The following is an 8,052-nucleotide window of genomic DNA, read 5'->3' as shown; positions in this document are numbered from 1 at the left end:
TAGGAGTTGATTGAGCCATATGTATGTGTTGTTCCTACCTTGCTATGCCTGCTATGCTTAGAGTCGGGTCAGGTCTGGTTCATCTGGGTGATGGGCTAGAGTGAAATGATTATGTCGGTAATGAGAGTGGTGTGGTGAACACGATTTGGTAAAGGTATCGATGAGAGGCCATGTAGGAGTACATGGTGGGTTGTTTCATTGAAGCCGACCTTAAGCACTGAGATCTGTATGTGTGATTTAAGAATCAGCTACTACCATGCATTGGGCCCAAAACCAATGGACCCTCTCGGCTTCTTATTCACCCTAGTTCTCCGTCCAGGAGTTGCAAGTAGTTTCTGGTGTTTGTAGCCTACTGGAGGCCGTGGACAGCGCTGACCGTAGGGGTGGGCTGTGACGCGGTAGGTACGTGGCCGGGTGTACCGAATACCCGTTAGGTATCTCGAGAACCCTGTTCACATCGTTCGGGGCCGTATGGGAAACCTCGGCCGGACTCCCTGCGGATGGAACCTGGATAGGCGATAAACCTGGACTGGAGGCTTAGGTGGTTAGGTAGGTCGTGGCCGACACCCACGTTGGGCTTTCGCTTGAAGGTTGCCGAGTACATGTCGTGTAAACGGCGGTAAGTGGTGAGAGCGTGTATGACGAAGTACACCCCTGCAGGGTTAACATGATCTATTCGAATAGCCGCGTCCGCGGTAAAGGACTACTTGGTTGCCTATACAGTTCATAGACAAGTAAATGGAAACTGCTAAAAGCCTCAAGATAAGTGTGAGTGCCGAGGATGGCTCTTCCGTAGGAAGACGGAGGAGGATCCTCGGTAGTGTATTGAGTTGGTGAGTAGTGGACTCGTGTGCGCAAAACCTTTTCAAGTTGGAGTATCGTAGGATAGTCTAGCCAAAAGTCAAAGCTGGCTTGCTGCAATAACTCCACCAACCCTTCTTGATAATATGCATGTATGTAGGATCTGATGTAAGTCTTGCTGAGTACCTTTGTACTCATGTTGCTATAATTTACATTTTTACAGAAGACGCTGCAACCCCTTTTGATGGGTTCTATGTAGACATTGACATCAACGAGTAGGCTAAAGGCCCAGGTGGTGACCCTGAGCTTGTGAAGGACCATGTAGTATAGCTAGGCTTTCCAAGCCTCTTTTATTTTTACTAGTTGTCTGTACTCAGACAAGTTACTTCCGCTGCTGGTTTGTATGACTGTATGACTGGAATGTTGGGTCGTGGGACCCGTACCTTTGTGTATGTTATGTATGGCTCCCTGAGCCTTAAATAAAGTACTTGTGTCGTAGAGTCATGTTGTGATGCTTCGTTGTATTTGCACATATCGAGCATATTGTGTGTATGATTGAAATGCTTGGTATGTGTGGGATCTGACTATCTAGTTGTTTATCTTTAGTAGCCTCTCTTACCGGGAAATGTCTCCTAGTGTTACCGCTGAGCCATGGTAGCTTGCTACTGCTCTGGAACACTTAGGCTGGCCGGCATGTGTCCTTCTTCGTTCCTGTGTCTGTCCCTTCGGGGAAATGTCACGCTTTGAGTACCGGAGTCCTGTTAGCCCGCTACAGCCCGGTTTACCGGAATCCTGCTAGCCCAGTGCTACAGCCCGGACCCACTTGCTGATGACCGACACGTTCGAAGCTGGGTCATGGATGCCTGTCCCTGTAAGTCTGTGCCACTTTGGGTTTACGACTAGTCATGTCAGCCCGGGCTCCTTATCATATGGATGCTAGCGACACTATCATATACGTGAGCCAAAAAGGCGCAAACGGTCCCGGGCAAAGGTAAGGCGACACCCGTGGGGATACCGTGCGTGAGGCCGCAAAGTGATATGAGGTGTTACCGGCTAGATCAATGTGACATCGAGTCGGGGTCCTGACATATATCTACCGCCATAGATAAATGGATCTCATCTACATCATGTCATCGTTCTTATTGCATTACTCTGTTTTCCATGAACTTAATACACTAGATGCATGCTGGATAGCGGTCGATGTGTGGAGTAATAGTAGTAGATGCAGGCAGGAGTTGGTCTACTAATGTTAGACGTGATGCCTATGTAATTATCATTGCCTGGATATCGTCATAATTATTTGAGGTTCTATCAATTTCCCAACAGAAATTTGTTTACCCACTGTTTGCTATTTTTTCTTGAGAGAAGCCACTAGTGAAACCTACGGCCCCTGGGTCTTCTTTCTCATATATTTGCCTTTGCGGTCTACTTTTTATTTGCTTTTATTTTCGGATCTATTAAACCAAAAACCCCAAAATACCTTGCTGCAATTTATTTTGTTTGGTGTTCGATCTATCAATATTTACAACTTTCTCCCATCAACATGTCATTTCTGGCGCCGTTACCCGAAAGGGATTGACAACCCCTTTAACACGTTAGGTTGCGAGTGGTTTTTATTTGTGTGCAGGGGCTGTTTACGTTGTGTTGCTTGGTTCTCCTACTAGTTCGATAACCTTGGTTTCATATCTGAGGGAAATACCAACCGCCGCTGTGCTGCATCATCCCTTCCTCTTTGGGGAAATACCGATGTAGCTTCAAGCGACATCAAAATGAATTTCTGGCGCCGTTGCCGGGGAGGATCTTCATCATAACCAAGTTCCTAATCAAAAATCTCATCTCCTTGCAATTTATATTATTTTCCATTTGCCTCTCGTTTTCCTCTCCCCCACTTCACAAAAATTTGCCATTTTATTCGCCTCTTTTTTCCCGTTTGTCGTTCTCTTGCTTTCTTGTCTCGATGGCTAGCGTCCCTACTCCTCCTTTGTCACCAGATTTTGAAGTCGTTTACTTCAAGCAAGGATAAGGAGAAAACTTGAAAGATGCCTGGTATAGGCTTATGGAATTGTATCGTATTTTCAACTTAAAGGGGGATGCTAAAGTTTTGCTTCGAAATTTTTACATAGGATTGGCTTTGCATCATAGACAACTTCTCGATTTTGCTGCTAAAGGAAACTTCATTGATCTTGACGCCAATGCTGCCTATGAAATCTTAGAGGGAATTTTGGGAATTCCACCTCAAAAGAAGGGGTTTCCTTTTACCCCCGAGGGAGCTCAAATATTGGATAAACTTGGTGATTTGCATAAGCATATGGTTGAAATACAAAAATATAATGAACCCCTCAAACACCTCAATGGTAGTATCAATCGCATGAATGCCTTGATTACTCTTTGTAATAAGCAATTTGATATTTTGGATCTTAAGATGGTTTCTTTTCTGGAGAATTTAGGGAAGCGTAAAGAGCCTCCCGGGTTTTAGAAAATCATTACAAAAATTGCCAAAACTTCGGAAGACAAAACTTAGATCCTTGCCTTATGCCTAGCTAAGGGCGTAAAACTATAGCACTTGTTGGGAGGCAACTCGATGAATAAAATTTATTTTTGCTTTTTGCTTCCTGTTTTTGAGTGTTAGCACAATTATGCTACTGTTATGATTCTGTTTTTTGTGTTTTAATTAGAGTTTGTGCCAAGTAAAGCCTTTAGCATCTTCTTGGGCAATAGTTGTTTGATCAAGCTGAAAAACAGAAACTTTTACGCTCACGAAATTAATTTTAATTTTTTACCAGAGAGCGATAAAATACCCATTCCAATTGCAGTAGATCAATATACAAATTTCTCAGGACGTCCTAATTTTTCAGAGTTTTTTGAGTAACAGAATTATTCAAAATATTCAGATTGTACAGACTATTCTGTTTTGACAGATTCTATTTTCTTTGTGTTGTGTGCTTATTTTGATGGCTCTATGGTTTTGTTTGATGAGTTTTTGCCATATAAAAGTTGGAATACAGTAGGTATAATACAAAAAAATATGAATTGGTTTGATTAAGAACTTATAGTAGTGATTTATTATTCTTATACTAATGGATCTCACGAAGGCTTTGTTGAGTTTTGTGTGATTTAAGTTTTCAAGTCTTAGGTTATCTTACGATGGATGAAGGAAGGATGTAAGAGCATAAGCTTGCGGATGCCCCAGAATCCCAAGCTATTATCCAAGAATGAGCAACAAACTAAGCTTGGGGATGCCCCCGAGTGGCATCCCCACTTTCTTCCAATAACTATCGGTATTTTACTCGAGACTATATTTTTATTCGACACATGATATGTGTTTTTCTTGGAGCGTCTTGTATGATATGTGTCTTTGCTTGTTTTATTTTGTGTTTTAAGTTATCAATCCTTGCTGGTCACACCAATTTGAGAGAGCCAAAATTGTATCATGACTTGTTAGAATTGCTCTCGATGCTTCACTTAAATTTTTTATGAGCAATGGACTTTCTCTAGTGCTTCACTTATATCTTTTTGAGCACGGGGAGCTTTGTTATTTTTGAAGAAATGATCTCTTGCTTCACTTGGATTTATTTGAGAGCTAGTAAAATTTTGAAAAAAATCTCTCTTGCTTCACTTAAATTATTTTGAGAGAAAGAAAATTTGTTATGCTCGTGATCATCACTTATATTTGTTTGAGCTTATGAAAAGCAACATACGAAAATTAGTCCCAAAGTGATATATATCCAAGAAGGATGATACGTCTCCAACGTATCTATAATTTTTGATTGTTCCATGCTATTATATTATCTGTTTTTCATATTAATGGGCTTTATTTTTATATTATTTTTGGGACTAACCTATTAACCGGAGGCCCGGTCCAAATTGCTGTTTTTTTGCCTATTTCAGTGTTTCGTAGAAATGGAATATCAAACGGAGTCCAAACGGAATGAAACCGTCGGGAACGTGATTTTTGGAACAAACGTGATCGAGAGGACTTGGAGTGGACGTCAAGCAATCAACGAGGCGGCCACGAGGCAGGGGAGCGCACCTACCCCCTAGGCGCGCCCTCCCCCTCGTGGGCCCCTTGTAGCTCCACCGACCTACTTCTTCCTCCTATATATGTTCACATACCCAGCAAACATCCAGGAGCACCACGAAACCCTATTTCCACCACCGCAACCTTCTATACCCAAGAGATCCCATCTTGGGGCCTTTTCCGGAGCTCTGCCTAAGGGGGCATTGATCACGGACGGCCTCTACATCAACTCCATGGCCCCTCCGATGATGTGTGAGTAGTTTACCTCAGACCTTCGGGTCCATAGTTATTAGCTAGATGGCTTCTTCTCTCTCTTTGGATCTCAATACAAAGTTCTCCTTGATTCTCTTGGAGATCTATTCGATGTAATCTTCTTTTGCGGTGTGTTTTTCAAGATCCGATGAATTGTGGGTTTATGATCAAGATTATCTATGAACAATATTTGAATCTTCTCTGAATTCATTTATATATGATTGGTTTATCTTTGCAAGTCTCTTCGAATTATTAGTTTGCTTTGGCCTACTAGATTGATCTTTCTTGTAATGGGAGAAGTGCTTAGCTTTGGGTTCAATCTTGCGGTGCTCGATCCCAGTGATAGAAAGGGAAACAACACGTATTGTATTGTTGCCATCGAGGATAAAAAGTTGGGGGTTTATATCATATTGCATGAGTTTATCCCTCTACATCATGTCATCTTGCTTAAGGCGTTACTCTGTTCTTATGAACTTAATACTCTAGATGCATGCTGGATAGCGGTCGATGTGTGGAGTAATAGTAGTAGATGCAGGCAGGAGTCGGTCTACTTGTCGCGGACGTGATGCCTATATACATGATCATGCCTAGATGTTGTCATAATTATTCGCTATTCTATCAATTTCTCGACAGTAATTTGTTCACCCACCGTAATACTTATGCTATCTTGAGAGAAGCCACTAGTGAAACCTATGGACCCCGGGTCTATTTTCCATCATACAAGTTTTCAATCCATTTTATTTTGCAATCTTTACTTTCAATCTATATCATAAAAATACCAAAAATACTTATCTTATTATTATCATCTCTATCATATCTCACTCTTGTAAGTGGCTGTGAAGGGATTGACAACCCCTTTATCGCATTGGTTGCGAGGTTCTTATTTGTTTGTGTAGGTACGAGGTGACTCGCGCGTGGTCTCCTACTGGATTGATACCTTGGTTCTAAAAAACTGAGGGAAATACTTACGCTGCTTTACTGCACCACCCTTTCCTCTTCAAGGGAAAACCTACGCAGCGCTCAAGAGGTAGCAAGAAGGATTTCTGGCGCCGTTGCCGGGGAGATCTATGCCAAGTCAAGACATGCCAAGTACCCATCACAACTCTTAGCCTTCGCATTACACTATTTGCCATTTGCCTCTCGTTTTCCTCCCCCCCCCCCACTTCGCCCTTTCCGTTTTATTCGCCCTCTCTTTTCCGTTCGCCTCTTTTTTGCTTGCCTCGTCGTTATGGCTAGTCCTTTATCTACTCCTCTGTCTCCCAATTTTGAAGTTCTCCACTTCAAAGAAAGACAAGGAGAAAACCTAAAAGATGCTTGGTATAGGATGATAAAATCTTATCATGATTGCACTATAGAGGGAGACTCTAAGATTTTACTTCGTAATTTTTATATTGGGCTCACCATACCCCATAGGCAACTCCTTGATTTTGCCGCCAAGGGGAATTTTATTGATATTGATCCTAGTGTTGCTTATGAAATTATAGAAGGGATAGTAGGAATACTTCCCCCACAAAAGGTACCATCTCCTGAGGGAACCCAAATCTTAGAGAAATTATGCGAATTGCAAAAATCTATTGAACCTCTTAAAAATGTTGGAGGGAACCTTCACCGCATGAATACATTGATTAGACTTTGCAATAACCGGTTGGATGCTCTAGATCTAAAAATCTCCGAGTATGAAGGGAAACATAAGGTACCTCCTGGATTCGAGCATAACTCCATTAAAAAGATAAATATCAAAGATGATAATACCTAGATCTATCCTTGCTTTTATGTCTAGCTAGGGGCGTTAAATGATAGCGCTTGTTGGGAGGCAACCCGATTTTATTTTTATTCCTTGCTTTTTGCTCCTGTTTAGTAATAAATAATTTATATAGCCTCTATTTTGGTTGTGTTTTTTGTGTTTAACTAGTGTTTGTGCCAAGTAGAACCGTTGGGAAGACTTGGGGAAAGTCTTTTTGATACTGCTGTAAAAAAATAGAAATTTAGCGCTCGCGAGAATTGCTGCCATTTTTTATTGGAGAGTGCTATTTAGTTAATTATTTTTTAAGACGATTAATAGATAAATCCTCATGTCCAGCAATTTATTTTAGAACTTTTGGGGTTCCATAAGTGGTCGAAACCCATAGATTACTACAGACTGTTCTGTTTTTGACAGATTCTGTTTTTCGTGTGTTGTTTGCTTATTTTGATGAATCTATGGCTAGTAATAGAGTTTATGAACCATAGAAAAGTTGGAATACAGTAGGTTTAACAACAATATAAATCAAGAATGAGTTCATTACAGTACCTTGAAGTGGTGGTTTGCTTTCTTTTACTAACGGAGTTCACGAAGATTTTCTTTTAAGTTTTGTGTTGTGAAGTTTTCAAGTTTTGGGTAAGGATTTGATGGATTATGGAACAAGGAGTGGCAAGAGCCTAAGCTTGGAGATGCCAAAGGCACCCCAAGGTAAAATCCAAGGACACCAAAAAGCCTAAGGCATCCCCTCTTTCGTCTTCATCTATCGGTAACTTTACTTGGAGCTATATTTTTATTCGCCACATGATATGTGTTTTGCTTGGAGCATCTTGTATGATTTGAGTCTCTGCTTTCTAGTTTACCACAATCATCCTTGTTGTACACACCTTTTGGGAGAGACACACATTAATTGAAATTTATTAGAATACTCTATGTGCTTCACTTATATCTTTTGAGCTATATAGTTTTTGCTTAAGTGCTTCGCTTATATCTTTTAGAGCACGGTGGTGGTTTTTATTTTATAGAAATAATTGATCTATCATGCTTCACTTATATCATTTTGAGAGTCCTTTAGAACAGCATGGTAATTCACTTTAGTTATAAATTTTAAATGCTAAGAGAAGTTGGATGCTTGATAGATAGTTTTTAGATATAAAGGTGGTAATATTAGAAGTGTGCTAGTTGAGTAATTGTGAAAATGATGAATAATTGTGTTGAAGTTGGAAAGTCCCGTAGCATGCAC

The sequence above is a fragment of the Triticum dicoccoides genome, chromosome 5A (genome assembly GCF_002162155.2).
Source record: "Triticum dicoccoides isolate Atlit2015 ecotype Zavitan chromosome 5A, WEW_v2.0, whole genome shotgun sequence".
NCBI classification, from domain to species: Eukaryota; Viridiplantae; Streptophyta; class Magnoliopsida; order Poales; family Poaceae; genus Triticum; species Triticum dicoccoides.
Note: the sequence above shows the minus strand (reverse complement) of the source record.